We start from the raw sequence: 23,391 nt of genomic DNA, 5'->3' as shown, positions 1-23,391 counted from the left end.
TAATCCTGTGGAATGCCATTGCAAATAACCAGTGCCTTCCCTTTTAGGTATTAGGGGGTGAATCTGTACTTTGCATTGACTACCAGTGAGTGTATATATGTTTTAAATTCGTAGTATTGGGTGATGGTATTACCTGCTCTTCATTTTTATTGTGTGTTCTTTGGCCAATAATAAATATAGTATTTGTGTGTACTTACTAGGTGTAATCCTTGACTGCTTCACACTTCTCCTGAGACTTAGCCTGGACCACCCTGCATGGTTCCTTGAGAGGTTTGGCTACAGCTCCCAGTGTTTTCCTTGTTCACACTAACTAGGATGGCCTCCTAAACCTTGTCCACCAGGCCAGAATTTAGAAATCCATTTTAGCAGGAGCTGCAGAACTGAGTGTGATGGAGTGTTTGTGGAACTGCTGTTTGAAGAGGAGGGATAGAAGGGTGTATGTAAGTAGGGAGTCGGGTGGGTCCTGCTTTGCGAGTGAGGATACAGGGTTCGGGGTATATATCTAGGGACGGGTGATGGGACAGAGACTGAAGGATTGAGAGTGAGGGATTGGAAAGCGAGAAATGCAAACGAGGAGGTAGAGATTGACAGAGAATACACAAGGCCTTATTGTTAATTTGATGGTATGGGGAAAAACATTAGTAATTTTATATAGTTTACATTTTTTTTCAAACAGTTAATTATGTCTCGTGATTGCATGGGTTCTTTACTGCATTGGATACATAGAAAGTCGTGCCATAAATAACCCATGCAATCTTAAGTTATAATTAGGGGTATTTTAAAAACAGGACATATTTAGGTTATCCATGATATTATTATTACCACCAAACTCCTAATGAAGCGAACAGTGTCTGGATCGCATGGGTGGGTTTTCACTCTTGCTGTCCTTCTTTACATGGTACGGAGCATTTGTGGGTGTTTCTGTGGGTGTTAAGTTGTATGTTTGTTATCGGAAGGAGGGATGGGTGGTGGGAGAAGGTGAAGCAGTTATGTGAACTGGTTTGGCCTGTCCGAACCGGAATTGCTTTGCAGTTAGGGGTGCCAAGCTTTCTGCAACTCTCCTCCTGTCGGCGGCGTGAAACATGCTCTGGCAACGCAAATGCGACTGTTTGCTGCGTGCCTTTGGGTGGTGGGGTGGGTAGCAGTAGGCCCGCGCTGTAGTGTCTCCTCTCTAGGGCAGCAAAGGAGCCCTGCTGTTTCCGGCCCAAGCCTGGCATCAGCCGCCGGAGGAGGAAGAGTCGACCTCTGCCAGTGCTCCTGTGAGCGACTCCTGCAGCACCCCCTACCCTGGAAAGGTTCAGGGATAAGATGACCCGTGGGGCCCCGCCGCGCCTCGGCACCCGTGCCAGTCGCAGTCCTGTGTGGGCCGCTTTCCCGTCGCGTTGACTTCAGAGCCAGACAGCCTGTTCCTGCCGGGTGTGTCGCGCGTGTGGACACGTTTAGGCCTTCACTGCTGTGTGCGTGTGTACCCGCTGCGCGGGTCCTCCTGTGGCTGTACTCTCCAGCCGGTGCTCCCGGGCCTTCACAATTGCGCGCAGTCATCTGCAGGTCGGGCTACCACATCCAGCAGTAGTTATATGCGGAGCCCATGCTTTCTACATTTGGGCGCCTGGTGGAGGGGCGATTTTGTGTCACTTTTTCTTTGATTATGCTAATCTTAACAATCTGTTTGTGCAGTTTAGAAAACAAAACTGGAGGCCCGTAGGAGCTTTGGTAATATAGCCTTATTTACCGCAGGGTAGGTCATTACTATGGGATAATCGGCCACTCCCAAGTTGTGACTCGTTTCGAAACCAAGCCCCGTAAATCGGGAACTGGTCATTATCCTAAGTGTTAATGTCCCTGCCCATGGTCCATACGGCTACTAGCACATGGTGCTGTGGGGAGGAAAGCTTTTGAGGTTATTGTGGTGAACATGTTAGTTTAATAGAGCAAAGTACACAAAACAGCTTAGTAAATTAAATGTGGTTTCATTCTATAATTTTGAAAGAACCCATCTTGCCTGTATGAGGTAAGCCTTTTAACTATGAACGTGTTTGCACGGAAACGGCTTTAGCATGAGCTTGCTTTAGGTGCAGTATAAAGGTCAATCGTTTTTCTTTGCAAAAGTGAAAGCATTGTTGCATGTTTTAGCTTTCACATTGTGTTGACATAGGGTGGAGTGTCTTGCTGGGAAATGGCATTGGTGTTTCTTAAATGCGGAGCAATGCTTGCTGTCGTTTTCCGAACTGCCTCTGAAGCCAGAATGTCTAAGGCTGTCAATACCAGTCGTTAATGACTGCATTCCGAATATTCTGATTGGCTGAGATGAGTTCAGTAAGGACTTGCATGTACAAATCTGGCATATGTGTAAAGCTTTTCGGGGTGTGTTGACACTACTTTTTAAGTTTTAAGAAGAAGACCCTTGATATGAGAAAAAAAGTATGTTCGATGATGGAGCTTTGGGGCTTAGATCAGGCTCCATTTAGCAACGTGTGTGCGTTTTCCTTTATGTGTTAGGGGGCAGTTTTACCTGATAATCTGCCTGTGGTGTGCACTTTAAATGCCTCGTACAGTAGTAGCCGTGAGGCGGGGGTCCTCCGTCCTTGCATAGAGAGCTTGCACATGTTGATGAGCATTGAGGGCTGAGCTTGCTTTCCTGTTTTCGTCTGTTGTTGCATTGTCTGAATATGTTTCATGGTCAGGACTTGGAACCAAATACATTTCAAACGTTTTTTTACATCTACAAAACAAACTTTCTTCCATCCGTTTGGTGTTCTCCTAGCGCTCGTCTGTTGCAGGGGTCAGACTGGCCTATATGGAATAAGATTTCCTGTTAGGCCTTAGCAACCTGGGCTTCTTGTGTAGTATTTCCCTATTTTATCATAGGAAACGTGTTGGACTTGCTGAAATGTGTAATTTGGGGGCACTCTGAAAAGTATTTCCAGGGCCTGTTTTTGATCCAATTTCCCCCCCTCTGCCCCCTTCGCCCCATGGCCAGAAACCCACAGAGTGAAAGGACTTTTGTAGCGCAGCATTAATAATCCTGCCTAGGAGCTCAGACTGCCCTGACGCATGGTTCCAGTATGTCGGCTTTGCCAAAGCTGAGGTGTCATTCATTCTCGTTCTAGGCACATGAGCTCCTCCGCAGTCTCCACAGCACCACCGGAAGTAACTCTCGGCGCACGTGCCCTCAGTTAAGCAAAAGGAATTATGAAGGGCGTTTATACTTTGTAAATGAGTCGCACTTCACCCCCCTCCCCCCAACTCGCACCATTCTCTCCCCAAGGCCTGTCTACTATTCTAGGTTCTTCCGGAAGGTCTCCGTTTGGGTTTGCACCACGGGTCAGACCATACTAGGTGGCCCAAGTTGAGCATAATCACTTCCTGGTAAGATAGTGGGCACCTCTTGGCTCCGTTTGTTCGCAGGTCAAACCAGAGTAGACTGCCAAATTCACCCTCCACTGACTTCAGAGAAGTGGGAGTCGTAAAGATCCTGAACTGGCATCCCCCGTCCCCCCTCGCCCCTTTGTGCTTTGTTTGACTGCTACACAGTAAAACACATTGCAGAATTAAGGCTCCTGCTAAGGGAAGAACAAGGAGAAACTTCCTGTTATCACCCCAAATAGTAGTAGATGGAGGAAAACAGTGTCCCCTTAAATGCTGACAAGGCGCAGTGTGGTTACGGCACCATTGCCAGTCTGTTCCAAAAGACTTGCGTCACCACACGCACCACAGTGACGCTCATTGTCCTTGGAGGAGAAGGAATGAAAGGCCTTGCCGTTTGGTGGGGTGAGAGACCTCCTCGCAAGTTCCCCAGCCGCCAGTCCTATGCCAAAGGAGCACTCCACCCTCCCGACAACCCCTTGTTCAAACTGCACCATGTCTCGAACTTGAGCAGTTACCCAGTTCTGCCCTTCTGCTGGTTGCTCAGAAGGTATGACCCGTGTGTTGAGGGGCATCTGAAGGCCAACAGCTTCAGGGCCCCTGCGTGTGAAGCCCAAAATAAGGACTGCCTATGTGGCGTGTTAGTTGGCCGCGCTGACTGTGCTTGAGGCCAGCATGCTCTGCTCCCCTCCTACTCTCCGTGTGCGGAGTCCTGGCTCCAGTAGTGTTTGTTCAAGTGGCGCTGAGGGACGAGGTGCGAGCCAAGAGTTTGCCTCAGCAGCAACGAGTTGGCTACCAGTTAGTTGCTCTGAGCAGAGCAACACACGCTGCCAGCCATCAATGCAGTGAGCCCTACCAGCCCATCCATCTCACCAACACTTTAGAACAACCGAAAGCCCCTCATAATCCTGGTGTTGCCAATGCAGGGCAGATGAATAAAGAAGGATCCGACAGAACAAGAGACGGCTGCAGAATAGGCCACCCCTGACGGAGAATTCTCTACAGTGGAACAAAGTAAGCCAGCAGCTCCGCTCCGGTGCAGTAAGGCTTCGCTGCTGAGATGTGTGTAACCCGTTTTAGCTCTCCCAATGTTTTGGACAACTACTCCCATCAACCCTGTGCAGCATAATCAATGTTGAGGGATCATGGGAGATGGAGTCCAAAACATCTCGAGATCCATACCTTACAGACCTCTGGTTTAAGAAGGATTGCCTGATGACTCGACTCGGTGCCACTGCCCCATTACTGGGCTTTCACTTCCGGCTGCGAGTTGTAGTGTTGGGTTACTTCAATTGAATAGAATGGACTGAAGTAAAATTAAGGTAAGCCCAGGAGTGCCGTAGGGTGCACCTTTTGACACCTAGACGCCTGGAAAGCATATTCAGGACATGCTCAGCATATCAGTATCTTTCAATGATGAGTACCACTGAATTGGTAAAGGCCTAAAACCCAGTAAATCTGCTGTAGTGAGCGTTACCTAAAAAACAAAAACAAGGTGCACATACGGTAGCACCATGGTTTAGGCCTACTTGGTCGAAAATATTTGAGCTTTTCACATTTTACCGTTTTACCGGGAATGAGGGGGGAGACCCCCGCACTCCCCCCCCCCCCCCCCCCGCTTATTCCCTTAGCCCACAAAATATTGAATTAAGAAAACGGTTAAAAAAATGGTCAAAAGGAAAAGGTCACATGTTTTTCAAACAAGTAGGCCACTACCAGCACAGAACAGGATGCCTGCCCAGCCCACTCCCCTTCCCTGCAGAGGAGGGTTCACCCCCGCTGCACGTGATGCTTCCCCACAAAAGAAGCTCCGGCCGCCCATAGCACATGATAAGGCATACTTCTCCTGGACAGCTCAAAAGCATCACTCGCATTGGCGACAAGATGGCGCACTGCACCATGGCTTTGAAACCCCATTCGGGCGACTCCATCCTGGACCAACACCCCGCCCCAGGTGATAAAAGGAGTACCACAAGCGGGAAATAAAAGTGGCATTATTACAGCACCTAGAAGCTGGAGGAATCCGGCATGAAGCGCTGTATAAACTAGCAAATTGTGATTATCCCCTCACCGTCTGCAGATACTCTTGCTTAACAAACAAGCCCACTCTGCGAGTACAGGAGACACCTTAGCCTAGCCCTCCCTTGCGTCCCTATGTGTTGGGTGCTCCTCTGCCCCCTCCCGGAGGCGCGGGATTCCTAGCGAGCCCCCACTTGCCCAGGTAGCTCCGTCTCAGACGTTCCCCCCGCCCCGAGCGTTCCACTTCTGCTGTTTGAGGGGCCAGACGGGGCCTTCTCATTATGTGAACAGTCCTGCTCTGTGCGGCCCCTGCCGCGCCCCTTCCCCTCCCCCGGCTAATCGCCAGAATTACTATTATTAATGCTTTGAAATTGTTCAGAGCAATTTCTGTGTTGTTAGAAAGCAGTGGAGGCGGGGCGAGGGGCACAAGCCCAGCTCCTCCAATTATCCTCATTAGAAATCGGCCAGGGAATGCAGCCCAAGGGGGGCTCGAGGTATAGAGGGCCCCTAATGCAGATGTGTGGAGAGCGGGTCTCTTGGATGCAGCGCAGGGCCCTCCGAGGTATAGAGGGCCCCTAGTGCAGATGTATGGAGAGCGGGATCCCTTGGATGCAGCGCAGGGCCCTCCGAGGTGTAGAGGGCCCCTAGTGCAGATGTATGGAGAACGGGTCTCTTGGATGCAGCCCAAGAAGGGCTCGTGGTAGGGAGGGCCCTGAGGTTTACAGGGCCCCTAATGCAGATGTGTGGAGAGCGGGTTTCTTGGATGGAGCCCAAGGAGGGCTCGAGTTATAGAGGGCCCTGAAGTGTAGAGGGCCCCTAATGCAGATGTGTGGAGAGCGGGTTTCTTGGATGCAGCGCAGGGCCCTCGCAGGTGTAGAGGGCCCCTAGTGCAGATGTATGGAGAGCCGGTCTCTTGGATGGAGCCCAAGGAGGGCTCGAGTTATAGAGGGCCCTGAAGTGTAGAGGGCCCCTAATGCAGATGTGTGGAGAGCGGGTTTCTTGGATGCAGCGCAGGGCCCTCGCAGGTATAGAGGGCCCCTAGTGCAGATGTATGGAGAGCGGGTTTCTTGGATGCAGCGCAGGGCCCTCGCAGGTATAGAGGGCCCCTAGTGCAGATGTATGGAGAGCCGGTCTCTTGGATGCAGCGCAGGGCCCTGGGAGGTATAGAGGGCCCCTAGTGCAGATGTATGGAGAGCCGGTCTCTTGGATGGAGCCCAAGGAGGGCTCGTGGTAGGGAGGGCCCCTAGTGCAGATGTATGGAGAGCCGGTCTCTTGGATGGAGCCCAAGGAGGGCTCGTGGTAGGGAGGGCCCCTAGTGCAGATGTATGGAGAGCCGGTCTCTTGGATGGAGCCCAAGGAGGGCTCGAGGTATAGTGGGCCCTGAAGTGTAGAGGGCCCCTAGTGCAGATGTATGGAGAGCCGGTCTCTTGGATGGAGCCCAAGGAGGGCTCGAGGTATAGTGGGCCCTGAGGTGTAGAGGGCCCCTAGTGCAGATGTGTGGAGAGCAGGTCTCTTGGATGCAGCGCAGGGCCCTCCGAGGTGTAGTGTCCATCTCCTGGCTAGTGAAGACGTCATGCTGGGTTAAGAGCTTGGCAACGTGTACGGACACCCCAATCTTAAGAGCCCAAGCAGGGTGACTGTAGAGGTGTGGCAACCTGGGCCTGGCCAAGCCGGGAAAGGCCCATCCCTGGCCTCTGCTCCCCACCCCACAGAGCTGATACCCCGCGTCTTGCTCACCCCCCTGCTCCCCTCTCCGCAAGACATACAAGAAATTCCAGGTGGCTTGTCTAAACACAGCCCACAACACAAAATGCCCTCCTGCCTGCCACCCATAATACAAAGCCCTTATCTGGCCTCCCAGTTTGTGCAGATGCAGCATTGACATGTAAAGAGTTGCCCAGGATCTATACACCTCGGAAATAGGTGAAGCCAGGTTCTGAAGTCGCTCTGCACCTTATAGACACATGGCCATATATTGTTGCATCTATTGCTGAAACAAATATGTATTCATGTGTGCCCTTAAAAAACTAAAAAGATAATCTGTTTTTATCGAGGGTTGACTTGGAAAAAAAGAACATTATCATATTTTGACAACCCGACAGTTACCATCTTATCTCCATTCTGAAAGGAATGCTACAGTCACCAGGAGTAATGCCAGTTCAAACAATTCTCCCGGGTTTTGCAGCTGTACCATCAAGAGTCCAACTTTGTGCTTCCTGCTCTGCTTTCTCCAACTCTCTCTCTAACCAGCCACTCGTCTTCCGAGACCCAGGTGTGGGAACCGAGGTTTAGGATCAAAACACAATATCAATTTGGGAAAGACTGTTCCATAGTCCTCTTTGGTGGTAATGAGCACATTATACATGTATATTGTATTACATTACTTAAGACACACACAAAAAGGAACATAATCCTATGTGAAACATACACCTGCGTGTAGTCATTATTTAGAGCAGGCATCCAGCTTCTCAATGTGCATGAGGTGAAATAAAAGTGAGATTTCACAGAAAAGTCAATTCTTTTTTGTTTGTGTCAAAGCAGTAAAAATTAACTGGAAGGTTGAAAACGTGGTGTTTTATGTGGGACTCTCTCTCATTGCCTTGTTAGGAATTCCAGTGCAACTGCGCTGTGGGATCCAGGGAGACTTTCGGGTACAAATGCTCCTATCCATTCCCCATCAGCTAATGTTCACCTTTGGCCTGCTCTCACCGACCATGATGTCTTGGCATGCACATACGGAGCTTATCAATGGAAGGTGCCACTGACAGTGAATTGTGTGAAAAGGATTTGCTTGCCAGCTCTGTGTGGCGCATCGCCAGTGAGAGATGCCATAGCGTCAATGATTTCTTGTTCCCTTTGGGGCAGATCTGCACTGTCGGCAGGACCTGAAGACGGGCAGATACAGCCTGCCCCTGACCAGACAAGGGTGTTATTGTTTTTCTTCAGTGTGAGCAGTTTGTGCTCGGTTCATGGTTTTCGGCCAGTGACTTGAAATTAGTTTCATGCTCGAGTCAACCACAGAGTAGGAGCCGGTCCAAGCACTTCCTGGCTCACCCACCTCTACTATTGGGCAGCAACCATCGACCCGTACCAAAATGCCCTCCTCATCAGAGACGTCTGATCCAGTTGGGCCAGGTGGCCATCTTTCCCCTTGCTGGCGTCAATTGCTTGATTGCAGCCTGGTGACATGACAGCCATGACATCGGGTGGCTGACGTCCGGGACAGGAAGTCCATCTGGAATGGGAACACCCTGGTGTGTTCTTATCACACCTCTGAGCTTCTGGCCCTGTAATTGGACATGCCTATGACCAATGGTATGTGGCAAAATTAATGTTGCCATTTTGCTGTATTGCTGTAGCAATAACAACCATCACCTAGTTACACCAACCTGAGTGTTATGGCTTATAGGGAGGGGGGGGGGGGCAAATGGGGCCACAGTCCTGGGGTGGGCTGTGACATCCTGTTAGTTCATACTCATTGGGGTTAGCCTGGAGGTGGGCGTATAAGAGGGCTTGATCTAGGATAGCCAGCCCTGCAGTTAAACGTGTGGGTAACTGCTTATCGCACAGGTGTAATCGGATGTATTCATTTGCACGTGTCGGTGTTTCTTATAGTGCTAACATTCTTCCTTCCAGGGGTCTCGGAGCACTTGAGACACTGTAGTGCCAGCGACATGGAAGGTTTCGTCAGCCGCATTGAATAGAGCAAGTATTGATGCACTGCGAGCTCCATTCCAGGCCAGTTCCTTGGCCTCTGAGGGGCCACCAAGCCCATCCTTAACACCCTGTTGAATAGGTGGCCTTGACCCGAGGACACACTTAGGTCAGGGCGGGCTTCAAATTCCCAATTGAGTGCAATGCCTGCTCTTCCAGCAGCCCTCCCGTCATGCAAAATTCTTTTTGGGGGTTTCTGTGGTGTATATAGACCTCTCTTAAGCCACTCTGGGCCTCGTGATAGTTCGATGTATGATCCCCATCACACAAAGTGGCCGGTGGGTAGCTCTGCGGGTTAGGCCCTCTCCCCTGACACGGGTTCATCCTAGCCTTTACAAGTACGAATCGACCCCACGCCGACTCAGTCTTCCAAGTTCCATACACTGAGCGCCATTACATTGGGTAATGGGGGTTATTTCAGCACTCGGGAGAAGATGGGGTCTGTCATGGGGGTCTGCTGTACCCCCAGAGACCGGCTTTGGCCTCCAGGCAGTGAAGCCGACCCCGTGACACAGGGTCGAGCCGGGTCGCGTGCAGGGACGTCTGAGCCTACGCAGCCCGCCATTCCTGAGCCGGGGGGAGGGGCGCGAGGGTCTGGAATGCGGGCCTTTACCTGGCCTGTCGCTGCCTGGCTGCTAAATGTAGCCATCTGCAGAGCAACCCGCCCTGACAAGTTCACTTCAGAGCCTGACCTGGGAGCAGGCATGGGGTCGCGCCCGAGAGGGTTAATCCCTCTTCATCACCACAGCTACACACAGACTTCTCGCCCCCACCAGGGCGCCCCATTTAATTAAATCACTGGGGCAGCAGCGATGGCATCCGGCCCTTGCTGGAGTTTCTCCTCTGCCTCGGTTTCCCAAAGTCAACACTTGTTGCACACACACACTGACTGGCATTGTGTCGGGAGGTGGGAGTCGGCCACATGGCACTGCGGCCTGAGAGGGAGGCCGGGGTCTGCGCACACAGTCTGGAGGAGCGGGCAGGCGGCGCAGACCTGCAAACACTATACATAAGAGCGCCGTGTTTCCACGCAGCTAGGAACTTCCAGTATTAAAGAATTGGGAGGGGGTGCTAGTAACGTGTCTCGTTGACGGGTTTAATTGTAATTGCATTCATAAAGAGCACACATTGTCTGCGCCTCCAGACACTGCCGCGGTGTGTAGGGAGGTGATCCGTCAAGGGGGGCACTTCAGAGAATAACCAAGATTGTGTTTTCCCGGAAAACCCCAAGTTCCGGGGTGGAGTAGCAGTAGTAGACAGCATCACATGTGTGGTATAGAGGAGAAACCACACAGGTACTGGAATCTTACAATCCTTTTTTACTGTTACAAGAAATGCACTGCAGAGTTCTGTGCTCGAAGAATATTCTCCTGTTTATTGGCCAAAGTGATTGTCTGTTGTGCGGGTGGATTTTTTTTCATCTGGATTTCAAAGGAGGGTGACCAGCAGAGTGTTGTGTTTTTTTTTTTTGTTTAAAACAGTGGGCAGAGAAAGACGCTTGCGCTATATGGAACCCCCCCCCAGTTGGCATCTATCCAGAGCGGGTCTCTCTGGTGTTGTGTGTGTTGGCGTGCGCAAAATGTCATTGGGGCACTCCTGGTCCCCTGGCATGAAAACGACTCCTGTTAGGACCCTGAGAGTCTAGACTCCACCCCCAGCAAGTGCTCAGGAGCAGAGTAGACATGCTATGGATCTCTCTACCTCCCGGAAGGAGGACGGGGGACTCGGTGAAAAAGTTGTCTAAATTTCATACATGGACAATTTTTTCTATTCGTCAAGAATCAGGTCCTATTATGACAGTGACATATTTTATATGTAGCTGTCAACATTGGGAAACCTGGCGCTGATTGGCTATAATTTAGGATACGTGGAGTTGATTTCCTGTCATCCAGGCCAGCCAACACACAATGTACCATGTTTCCTATACTGCCAGTATCATGAGCTGTCTGTCCCGGTGGGCAGGGCATGTTTGAGGGTGGGTCTGGGGTTGCCAAGGAACTGTACTATGTGTCGTGGAGCTTTGGAGTTGTGTGCCGGTGCCAGCAATTGTCGTAGGTGGTGTCCAAGCTAGCAGCCCGTGACGTTAGAGTGGGTAGGTAGGCGAAGGTTACATGGTTGCGAGTGAGTGTACGAAATCCAGGAGGCATGTTGGCCACGCCTAGCCCCACATACTGCCATAGAATCACCCTGTGGGGTCACTCAAACCCAAAGTGCATAGATATTGTCCCAACATCTGATTGGATGTGCAAGGTGCACCTTCCTAGGTCCACAGAAACAGCAGGGTCATCTGGTGCAGGGTCATCTGGTGGATGGGCACCCGGCTCATAAACAGACACATGGGTGCAGGGCCATAGTTGTCTGTTCCCACACAGAGCAGAACATACGCTGTGCCCAACCTCGAGCAATGCCTTTCAACGGCCCAACAATGTCAGTGGCAGAGCAGGATCCAGGAATGAAACACCACACGTGTTCTCTTCGCACACAATTACGACCCACTCCAGAAATGGCAGAAGTTAAATGTCATGAGAAAGCTGTGATGCTTTCTTACGGTGATAAATCCACAAAGCGTAGTACTGACACCTGAAGGACAGTGTAGCAGTGTGCCTCTTTCTGCTTGGCCAGTCATCGAAGCACTCTAGGGTTGACAGATACTCCATGTCAGGAAGGACACTGTGTCCCAATGCCGGGCTTTCACTTTTCCATCCATTGCCTGATCGGAGTTGTAGTGTTGGGTCACTTCAATTGAATTCAATGGACTGAAGTAAATCCCATGAGTGGGGTAGGGTGTTCCTGCATGACATGGAGTCACCTGGTAACCCTAGAGCGTGCGTGCATGCATACTCTCTCTCGCACAGGAATTGCTTGGGTGAAATCTAAGCCTGCACCTCCCCTTACACAAGCTTCAATGGTGCTCCATAGGAACAATCTATCAACCATGCCAACAAATATGCCCAGGGTTGCCCACCAAGTCCTTCACCAACCGTGTAGTCCTCTGCTCTCAAACACGCTACATATTTACCACCTAAACCACTCACACACAGCAATTGAATAACCCTCCCAACAGACATCAAACCAAATCCTGCACCACTGCTAGCAGCTTACATATCAAAGCCCCCACCAATGCATCAGGTTTCAAAATGGTTGTGAGCTATTTAGCTCTTGCTCCCTCCCACCCCCGCGCCCCCAGAGTAGAGCCTGGTTAGCTTTACAGCAACAGCTTCCAAGGAGCTTCCTCTGCTTCCCCAGACCAGCTGGTGCCTTACACGCAAGAATATGTGACAAACTTTGAGTTTGGGAATGTAAATGGAGAAGAATTGGGGCACAGGTGGTACACGTTTAAATGGAGTGGATCATACATGATGGGTAGAAGTTGGTGTGCCTCTCATGTGGAATTTCGTGCCTGCTTTCTGGGTGGTGCCTCGAGCGTTCGCTCTGGCTGATATCCAAGGCACGCACGCCAAGCTCTCCTCTGGACACACATGTCTCTATGCCCCACCTAGATATATGCATGTAGAGCTACGAAGTGCTTTGGTCTGCATGCATCAACACAACAGCAAAGCCATCTTGCCTTTTGCCTCTCCCCAACCCATCCCTTTTAAGACCTGCCAGAGCACCAATTGCATAGCTCATTCCATTTCGGAGATACTTGTCCAATTCTGGTGTTTTGTTTGCATTTTGGGACTTGTACCCCTGGACTTACCATTATGAACTGCTTGCCGTTTAGTTGGGTAATTACAGTTATCTTTACTTAAAAGGGGTTGGTTATCTCGTGGATGGTGTCAACACCGGTGTAAATCCCACAAATAAAAGGACATTGTGGAATCCTCATTGTTGTCCATTGCCATTGATGCAGTGTTTGCATGAAGGGAGCAGTGTATCGTGTTGCTAGCTGGCCACTTCAAGAGACAGAAACGTAGCTGCAGTTGTTCGTGGCGCTGATCCTCTACTTTTTTGGGGGTGAGGGGGCGGGTTATTGTTCTTATACTTTTATTTTAAAAAGAAACCGTTCCGGAGATGTTTACTTTAAAAATTAAAGTGTAAGAAGAAACTGAACGTGCACTTCAGTGCACTCTCTTAAAGGGCAGGTGCGTTTGTCTGGGTGTTTAGATCGCGTGTGGGAGGGGTGTGGTGATGGGGGGATTGTGGGGAACTGGGGCAGGCCAGCAGGGAATATAGTTCCACTACTTCTTTTCGTACACTTAGACCACTGGGTAGGTGCGAGTAGGGGGGTGGTGTGGAAGAGTGTGTTGCTAGGGCCGTTGGGTGTAGAATGTTAAGGTAGTGAGGGGGTGAAGAGGGGAGACAAAGCTGCGGACAGTGAAGAGTGTGCAGAGGGAGAGAGATGGGGAGGCTGCGTGAGAGTTGGAATGTGAGGGGGAGAGGAAGGGAGGAGTTGTAAAACGTGTGGCGATGGAGTGGAGAGGATAGTGGAGTCGGCGACACAGGGAGAAGGAAAGTGTTGGAGGGGGAGCAGAGAAGGAGTGGTTCTACCTGCCCATAACATGGCAGCAGCGGCACAGTGCTGTCACTAACTGTGCATGTGAACGCTGTGCAGGCGAATGCTCATTTAGTAACTATGTTCAAGCTCCCGGTCCCATAACATGGCAGCAGCGGCACAGTGCTGTCACTAACGCTCCATGCCCATAACACGGCAGCAGCGGCACAGTGCTGTCACTAACGCTCCCTGCCCATAACATGGCAGCAGCTGCACAGTGCTGTCACTAACGCTCCCTGGGCACAGTGCTGTCACTAACGCTCCCTGTCCCATAACATGGCAGCAGCTGCACAGTGCTGTCCCTAACTGTGCTGCTTCTTAACGAGACTTCAGAGCACATGCACATACATTGCTTATAGGTCAAGTGGCGGAAGACACACACACACACACACACTCTGTAAGAGATTACAATGGTCCCGTTGCACGCTTAGAGCTGCAGCGAAGCTATTACAACTTTACAGACGCCTTTGGAAAAGCACTGCCAGGCAAATACAGTGCAGTGTTTGATCCTACTGCTTGATAACGCTAGCTAAAAGATATAGCAGGAGGTTATGTTATGAACGAGATTGGCAGGGAGTCGGTGCAAATGACCATAGGCAGTAGCATGCATGGCCGTGGGCGGCATTCAAGTGATGGGAATGAGTGGGTAAATAACTAAACGCCCACAAGCTGTGTCCCTCCTCTCATCCCATCTTCCTATGAACACCAGTGCAACAGTTTTGGCTTATATAGGTAGTACTTTAACGCCACCTGATAGCCAAAACTAAAAAGGGGAAGGGCCTAATGGGAGCTTAAGAGTCCAAGAGGTTGTTGCATGCTGCCAAGAGAGCAAGGAAATGAGGACTAAAACCGTGTGGGGGCGTAGAGGGCGCGAGAAGGAAGAAGTGTGGGAGAGGAGACGAGGGGGAAAGAAGGGGCTGCGGCTGATCACGGATGAGCTGTTAGAGAGAGCTAACGTTTGGGAACTATGCGGGAGTGGCAGAGGAGAAAGCGGAGATGCGTACTGGGGGGAGCATGAACGTGGAGCCAGACTTTGCGGGGGAAGGGCCGAGCTCAGAGGGGATAGGGTGGGGGCATGAAGCCACTAATTCCTGGCAAGTACAATTTGGGCGTTTCGTTCCATAGAAACAGATGCACCCCCCCTCGCACTTAGCATCTCTGCTAAGCTCATATTCACGGCTCGTGCACACCACACCAGAGCCTATAACAATGCGCCTGCCGCCAATGTTACCCTCGACAACACTGGGCACACTGACATACAGTACTATGCCGGCAATCCCGCCGCCGCTGTGCACACTGCTGCCTCTACACAGACACAGACTGCGCATCATCTGCCCTGATAGCATTCGCTGTCAGCAGGTACATGGCCGGTCCTCTCCACAGCAGCATGCCCACAGGACGCCCGTGTGCAGCGCACACTATACACTTCGGATCTTTCACAGACATGCAGCACTTCGAGGACGCGGTCTATACAGTATGTACACAGTATGAAGGTTCGTAGCGCCGGGGATTTCACCTGGGCAGTTCTGGTAGTGTCCGGCACGCTATTTTTAACTGCACACCATCAGCACGCTCACAACTCCCTCACACGCTCTCATCTTCAGTGCAATAGTGTTAATTGAACAGCAATGTGCAGCCGCACACGAACACGGCATGATCGGGTACAGCGCAGTACACACTCGCAGTCGCGTCCCAGAAGCGCGGCATCTCTTTTCCAGCCTTGTTCCAGCATTGCTCACTTGAGCACAGCTCGCCCAGTCTGGGCTCTGACATCAGCCACTGGGCGGCCCCGATGAGAAAGTTTGACAACTCTTACCCTGTTAGCACAATCCACCACGTCGCCTTCCCGGGCTCAGCACCGTGGGTCCAGGTATCCGGGGGGCGCAGCTTGCTCGGCGCAGCCCTCGCAATTCCAGGCGGTGTAAAAGCGCCAGCAATGAATCTGGAGCCGACTTTAACTAGTGGGAGGGGCAGAGTGGGGAGGACACAGTGAAACGCCGCCTTCCCACTGGAGCAGGAGCCCTCAAACTGCGGGGAAATTGCATTTCCAGTTGTCTTAACCCGCGGAAGGGGGGGGGGGGGGGGTGGAGTGGGTGTGTGTGTGAAGGGAGGGGGGGCATAGCAGCAGAGGGACACGGCAACACAGCGGGTGGGCAGGTTAGGAGGGAGGACATGGGTGGACGCCAAGGGGGTAGCGGGATACAGTACTAGGGGGTGGGGGGTGGTAAGGAGGACCATGGCTGGGCGAAGTGGCCATAAAGAGACGGCTCGTAGTAACAATTTTGGCAAGCCAGCAGGCGTACAACAGTCAACAGACATAGAAGACGGACATCAAAGCATGAGTACTGAAAAATGCACATAACACAGCAGAATGGCTGAACCCAGAGGCAGATTACAATCAATTGTATATCTGCGTTTTTTGGTTTGTATTGTAATTCCATATAGAATTGGGGGTGTTTTAAAACTCCTACACAGATTTTTTGCTTTTTTGAAACCATTTAAGAAAGAATCTTGTAGATATTTGGTATGTTTTTCTGCAGAGTATGTGGATACACTTATGATGATGCATTCTGATGATGGCCCAATAGGCGTGCCCAGGCAGTGCGTACATACATTACAGCGCCCTCTCCTATGCATCCACCCTTCTTTTTAGTAAACCTGCATCCTTTCTTTACTGCATTGTTGGTTCCGTTGTTCTCTTGCCGCCGGTGTCGCTCCTCTTTTGTCTCTTCTTATTTTCGAGAGCTATCAGAACTTTTGCCAGCAACAAGAAATGCTTCGTGTTGCACTCGTGCTCCTCCATGCAGCTGTATCCTCACCCGTCAGTGCTGTCAAATGCGGGTACTCGGCAAACCAAGCTTTAAGTGGGCTGGGTCTCCGCTGGCAGGGCTATGGCTATCACGCCGGAGCATGGCCGAGGTTATTGACCTATTTCAATAAATCTTACACTGTCTACCTTACCCCACTCCATTTTCATGTTCCATTTGTCTCACTCTTGGTGTCTCATTCTCTGTGTCCATTTCTACTGGTCTCGTTCCCCACACTTCAGCCATTTTCTCACACTCTCCGTAACTCGTTGTCTAAGTGCATTTTTTTCCGGGCAGCCTTGTGCTGAAACATCACAGCGAGTCTAACCAAAATCTCTGTATAATGTTTTTTTTCTTAAGTAATGAACTTTACATTTGATTTTTGTCAGCCTCATGCAACCATCTCTCAAAGACGCTCATTGACTACAGACAGGCTTCAACCTGTTTTTGACTCCAATGTTGCGATTTAAAAAACATGACATGCTTTGAGAGCTCCCAATTTTTATATTAGAAAAGGCACTGCTATTACAAAAATATGTTTTAAAAAAAGTAATTGCACAGGCTTTCCAAATCAATTTGTTGCATGTGAAAACTCTCAAAGGACCCCAGGGGCAACAAAGACCAGTTAGGGAAAATGTGTTATACGTCTAGTGTGCTGAGGGCCAATGAGCTGCATTGCATGTCTGCCTCTCCTTTTGTTCTGCAGGGTGGGCCATGAAGGAGACATTATTGGCACAGCGGGTGGTAGGCGAGGAGGAAGAGTGTGCAGCTTTCCCCAGCAAAGGCTGCAGGAGCTTAGTTATTGTGATAGTGAAATGAAATGCTTTCATTTTCACCTTGCCACGTAGTTGAGTACTGGCACTCTTTCAGGCTTTGAGAAGTGCACCTACTCAAATGCTAAAAAATATGACCTGCAGGACTGAGGGCCGAGGTAGGACGGGCCCATTTGAAGCACTGCCCTTCATGAAATACATGCTCTGCTAAGGATCTATCTTCAAAGTCTGACATTTCAGCATGTTGTAGAAGCATGTAGGGACAGTGGGACATGGGGACTGCCCTGCCAATCTGGAAACTCAGGATTTGGTCACCATAATGGGGCCAGATGGAGGAGGAAAGCCAGTATAGGATGCAGGGGGATATGTTCTTTATCTGTATAGCACCCAATTTGCCATTATTCTGGCTTTGTAGCACTATGAGTGGGACACCTCAGAGCTTCCAGTTCTAGTACATCTGTGTCTGGGTGAATAAGTGGGGTGTAATCTGTGTCAAATTATGTTAGCGACGGCCCTCGTAGTGGGCACTGTCAGGTCATGCACACCAGTAGCAAAGTCAGCTTTTGATGCCGGGGCGCTAGATAATAGGGTGCCACTCGGTACCTACGGGGAGCCTGGAGGGGTACCTCCCACCCCCGGCTCCACCACTGAGGCACACTTCAGCACAGCTTTCTCGATCAGTGGGCCCCCATTGCTTGAATGCTGAGTGGATGTATTTGTAAGAGCCCAACACATGCTCCAGGGGCTCTTGCAGCTTGTGTGGACAAGTACATTCTGACTTGGGGCTGGCTGAAGGATGTGTGACAGTAGCTTGGTGCCAACTCGGTGTGATTGCCTGAGGTGGGGTGAGGTAAGCTAAGAATCTGTGTTTATCCTTGAATTGTAATCGTCTCTTCTTTCTGCTTGGATTCAAAGTGGAGTTTTTCTGAACGCTGCCATCTGGGGGGATGAGGGTATACAGACCCATGGTGCCCAGGGAGTGGCGGGGGGATCATGTCTGGTGTAATCAAAGGCCCCAAACCAACAGCACTGAAGAGCCCAGTGTGAAACTGACCTGCCAGCATTCATAAACCTGCACGCTGAAAAATTGGGCCTATTTAGGCAGACTATGCAGGTGTGTTTCTGCAAGGGAAGCCCAGTGAAGGCTAAAACAAAAATGTAATCTGAGTGCAGATTGCAAAAAGATGTCACATTGCGGGCTGAGAAATAAACGCAGCAATTTTATTTCACTGAAACTGTCACCCATCAAAAGGAGTGAACTGTAACCATTCAGACCCAATTTCAGCAGAAAAACAAACAGATGGTAATTAAAAGTGTATTTTGTTAATGACTGAAAGAAACAGCCCTGCCCTTTAAACGTAAAAGCAAAGTGAACTCTGATCAGTAAAACTCAGTGTGTCAAAGAATAAATGATGATGTTAGAAAATGCAGTATGCGAGTTCCTTTCAGCCAAGGACATTGGTAAAATTCACGAGTGCCTTCCCCAACTGCCAGCCTGGTCTGTGCATCCCAACTGTTTACAACTGCAGTAAAATCTGTCCTGCCTGAAGGGTGTTGGAAAACAAACTTTCTCTAGATTTGCTATCTCTGCAGGAGGATTGGCCCTGGCTCACGTGTGACAGAATGTGGGGGGGAGGTGTGAAAACAGGGGCTACAATCAAGGAAAGCTGAAACTTTGAAATAAATACAGGAAATAGAAGCCTTTCAGTTCAGAATGATGTTCCCCTTCAGATAAGAGGACAGGCCTTGTGACATCACAGGGCCGGGCCAGCTCATTATCTGCAGTGGGAGATCTCTGTGTAGCAAATGCATCCTCCATTTACAATCTGCAGCCACCAACTTCAAACAACACAGAGACTAATAAACTTTGGTCACAGGCTGTCGGAGAGAGGCGAAATGCTTGGAGGAAGCAGATCTCCTATTTGCAATAACATGAAGATTAACTATTATATTAAAAGGACTATTACAACTTAGGCCTATTCCCCAGCAACCACAAGTCATATTGCATTGATTTGTGTGTCATTTTTTAGAGAATTTCCAGGCAAATTTGTGGGAATTAAATTCCTCCTCCTGCGACATAGGGAACTGCAATGGCCATCTAAAATGGGTTTGTGGCGGATCTGAAAATGTCCCGAAATTAAGAGTTGGCGAACTGGTGGAGGGTAGAATTAGGACTGTGGGAAGCAAATTGCGTGTTCATAATTGTTCTGCTTTTTGTGTCAATGGCCAAAAATTGCCACACGGCCGTGCAACATGATGCAGAAATGGCTGTCGTTTTATGAAATTCCTATGAGTGGCTGAAGTAGAATGTATGTATATTATGGCAGTTACTAGTAACATTATGAATTTCTGCTACGAAACTAAGTTTTACCCAAAAGCGGAAACAGAAACAAAAGAGGATTTCACAGTGTGGGATGCATCAACCCACTCATCCAAGCCCTGCAACATCACTGGGCATTGCTGGCAGCAGAAACATCAGAATGGCCACTGGAAAGCATGCTGCTCGCTCAAAATCACCAGAAAATGCACAGTGAAAACCTGAAAAACAGGCCACCATCCACCTTTGCCTATCTTAGTGAGCACAGGAGACCACTTCCAAAAACCACCATTGGGCTACCCACAGAGTAGCGTGAAATCACTTCGAAATAGCAATGCTGATTGCAAAAGAAACAGAGCTAGTTTCCAAAAAAATCTGTTTTCTTGATTGTCAAATATTGCTAAAATCATGGCTCACAAAACCACCAAAAAGATCCAACCTTCTTGTTGGGTGTTCCACATTACTCTACTGCAAGAATCCAAATCGATACAATATCCGCAAAGAATCATATGCTATAGAGTAAAATCCCCTTTTAAAGATACTGATGGAAAGAAAGCTGTCAAAAATGGGTGTAGTACCGTTGCTCACCTCTACCAGAAAGCTGGCGTTTTCCCTGGACAAAAGAAGCTTCCTTCTGCCCTTGGCCAAGAGATAGACAGACTGGTGTGAACATGAACTAGCCAAGGCACCCTGGCATGTTGCTCTCAGTCAAGACAATGGGGGCTTTGGGATGAATAGGAATATGCTGATTTGGGTGTGACTGGTGAACAACTGCTCTGGGAGAAACAAGACATGTGACCCTCTGAGTCAGCCAGCTCTGGGGGCGGAGACAAATCATTGTGGATTCAGGTAGCCCAGCAAATATGTTTCATAAAATTGCGTATAACAAAGTGTACCAAGCTGACAAAAATATGAAACTTTGGAATTCTTAAAATGAAAAATTCTCTCACAATTTAAGACTAAGCTGGACGCCGTGTGATGTTCTGAGACCAAACCCCGGAATTTATTAATATCGCAGCTGCAGTGTTGTTGCTATGAACATAAGAACTTACAGTAATATGCCCAGGGAGGATCTGCATGCATGTATCAAATTTGGTGCAGAACCAATATTGGGAAACCCACCAAAAGCACAAATAATTGTCATTTCTGAACTAAAGCTCTTAGGAAGATCAGAGTTGGACAAGAATGTACCTTAAGTAATTTGTGATGTGTATATGTATTATGAACAAGTTGCGCACCTTGGAAATATGTTTGTTATGAAAAATTGATTTTCTAAGTAAAAGCAAAGGGGAGTTTCTTCCCTAGATGGTAAACGGCAGCATCATGATGACACCTCATGACACGCTGCTCCTTTCTCCAGTCAGGGGACATGGAATACTCTAACCTATCAAATCCTTAGAGGGTTGGCCATAGAGAATCAGCCTCCCACCCAATTTGGAAACCTATAAATAGAGACTGCTTAGGACAGATAGGACACTCTCTTTTTCCACTACTCACCGATTCCTGCGAAGCGCTCTGCCAGACCAGATCCAGACAGAGACTCCAGATCTAGATCCAGAGACCAGAACTCTAGAAGCCAAACTCTAGAACCTTGAAGCAGAGATGCCTAAACCAAAAGCTGAATCCTTTTCAGCAGGCTTCAGAATCTTTTGCAAACCTGATTCTCACATTCAACAGCCAGGCTGAGCTGTCTGCTTCTAGCTAAGAATCCTGTGCTAGAACCGAGGTCCAGACCCAGAAAGCAGTGCTGTAATCCAAGACCCGTCAGATCCAGTTCAAGAGGCCGCAGACCGCCGTGCAGTGCTGAACGCAGAACCCAGAGGGCCTGAGACCTGTCCGGTGGCGAGAGTGAAGCCAAACCCCTTGACCAGATCTTTGACAAGGCCCATTCTATTCCAAAGCTAGGAGTGAGTATCTAGTCTAGAACTGTCCTTAACCAAGCTCCTAGTTTAAAGTAATCCTCTTCCATCCATTTCAACCTGTCCAGAACTGCATTATAGAATCTTGTGTCCATCCTGTTGATTCCAAATCTGTAAAGCGCGATCTGTCATTTCTGAAATCTTGATTTATTTCTGAAAATCTACCTTCACAAAAACCTCTAACTTTTGAACTGCACGCCCTAGAAGCAAAATGTAACTGTTATTTTAAAGCTAAGATCCTAAGAGTTCCAACAAACCCAAAACAACATTCCAATTCATTATAGTTGTTCTGCAATCACGATTTACGCACGCAGAAAAATTTGCCGCAAATTGCAATTTGGCTCCATTTCATTTTCTGTCAAAATAGCTGCTTCTTGCTTTCCACTGCTGAATTTCGTTTTCAATCTGATAATCATTCATGAATCATTGCTAATGTTGACCTGAACCAATCCAAAGTAACTATCACTTATTCTGAATATTCTTTAGTGAATTAAAATCAAGTTAGCATATCTTTACTTTCACTGCAATCACATTCAAAAGTATTTTTGCCTGTTTTAAAATCATACCTGTTTCTCTAAGCTTGCTGGGGGGAACTGGTATTGAACTGCTTCTTCATTGTATTCCTGAAACCTGTGTGCCCTCATTTCCATCTCTTCATATTGCATAGGGGGGAGTGAGTAGTCACAGGGGAAAGAGTGATCATATTGTCTTTTGTTGAAATCATATCAAGTTTATTTCTGGGTTGCATTCTTTCCCATAATTGCATTTCCTTGAATCATATCAGGTATTCTCTGCTACAGTATCCTTCATATTCATACTCCTAAGTGATTAAAGAGATTGTCAATTTTGTAATATTACACCTTGTTGATTACCGTCCATATTCATAAGTGTGCTATTCAGATATTATTTTGTTCATAAAAGTGTGAGTTATATATTGTTTAATTCTTCAAATAAACCTTTTAATTTGCAAAAAAACCTACGTCTTGGCTCAGTGAGGTCAGGGGGATTCAAAGAGAGGGGCGTTATATAAGGGTTCATCATCAAGATTTAAAGAACTTTGACATAAAAATATATAAATAAGGGCTTCCATTGGGCATCCCAGACTAGGCATTGACTTAGTTGGCGTGCTGCTAAAACTTACCATCTGAGAGCCACAAGCAAACACCAAAATATATTGTGCAGCATTTGCCTCTGGGTGGAACTGTCTATTGCTGGAAAGTCCTAAAAGCTAACAGGGTCCTATGGCGGAGAGATGGGGGCCATCCTTGAGAGTGGAGTGGCCAGAACCCTGCTGTATTATTCCAAGGGGGTTCCTGAAATGCAGCTGGCTTTCCTGAACTTTAAACAGAGGTTTCCAATGTATGTAGACTTGAGCCCTTTGTAACCGAAATATTGGGGTAATCTGCTGGCCTTAAATTATTTCCCTTTATAGTGGACTGGGGGGCAAAACTGTGTAGATCCTTAGCATATTCCACTAAAAATATAAATTTAATTAATTCCTCTTGACTAAACACCACGGGGTGATTTTGTTAAAATTCAAAATTAACAAAGCTTTGCCCGGATCTGCGCTGAAAACTATAGACTGTAATGCCATTGTATAATCCTATTTTGCCTGTTAACCCCAACTTCTTTTAGGAAGAGGGGTGCCTTTGTTCCTTAACCAAAATTCTCAAATCATCCCAATTTTTACCATTCAGCTTACCCAACACAGGCCTTTAAGTGAAGGGTGGTCTGAAATCCAAAGTTCTTCTAACCCATTTTTTTTTTCTGACCTCTGTAACACAGACCAAAGTAGGGGGGTGGTCTGATAAATCACCATGTGTTTATTTTGAGCAAAGGTGTGGGTGAAATAGTAATTGTCATATGCATTTGTTCAAATCTGTAAGTCAAACTGCTAGCCTTTTAAGCGTGCATGAAAATCATACACGCTTTCTATTTGACTTTGGTCAAGACAACACCTCAGCTCTGCACCTGCAAATGC

General features: G+C 48.6%; 2 protein-coding genes across 2 annotated transcripts in view; one reads left to right on the top strand and one right to left on the bottom strand.

The window, feature by feature from the left end:
• VASN (vasorin) overlaps positions 1–15,534 on the bottom strand; it is a 45,541-nt gene extending 30,007 nt beyond the window's left edge. The window contains exon 1 of the mRNA XM_069646848.1: positions 15,411–15,534. The gene's annotated coding sequence lies outside the window, so the exon portion shown is untranslated. The remainder of the gene's footprint in view (positions 1–15,410) is intronic.
• The window catches only part of CORO7 (coronin 7), a 1,792,839-nt gene that overhangs the window by 1,021,859 nt on the left and 747,589 nt on the right, over positions 1–23,391 (top strand). The window lies entirely within an intron of this gene.

Source organism: Ambystoma mexicanum, chromosome 2q (genome assembly GCF_040938575.1).
Source record: "Ambystoma mexicanum isolate Mex_15411 chromosome 2q, UKY_AmexF1_1, whole genome shotgun sequence".
Taxonomy (NCBI): Eukaryota; Metazoa; Chordata; class Amphibia; order Caudata; family Ambystomatidae; genus Ambystoma; species Ambystoma mexicanum.
This window is presented reverse-complemented; position numbering and strand designations above follow the sequence as displayed.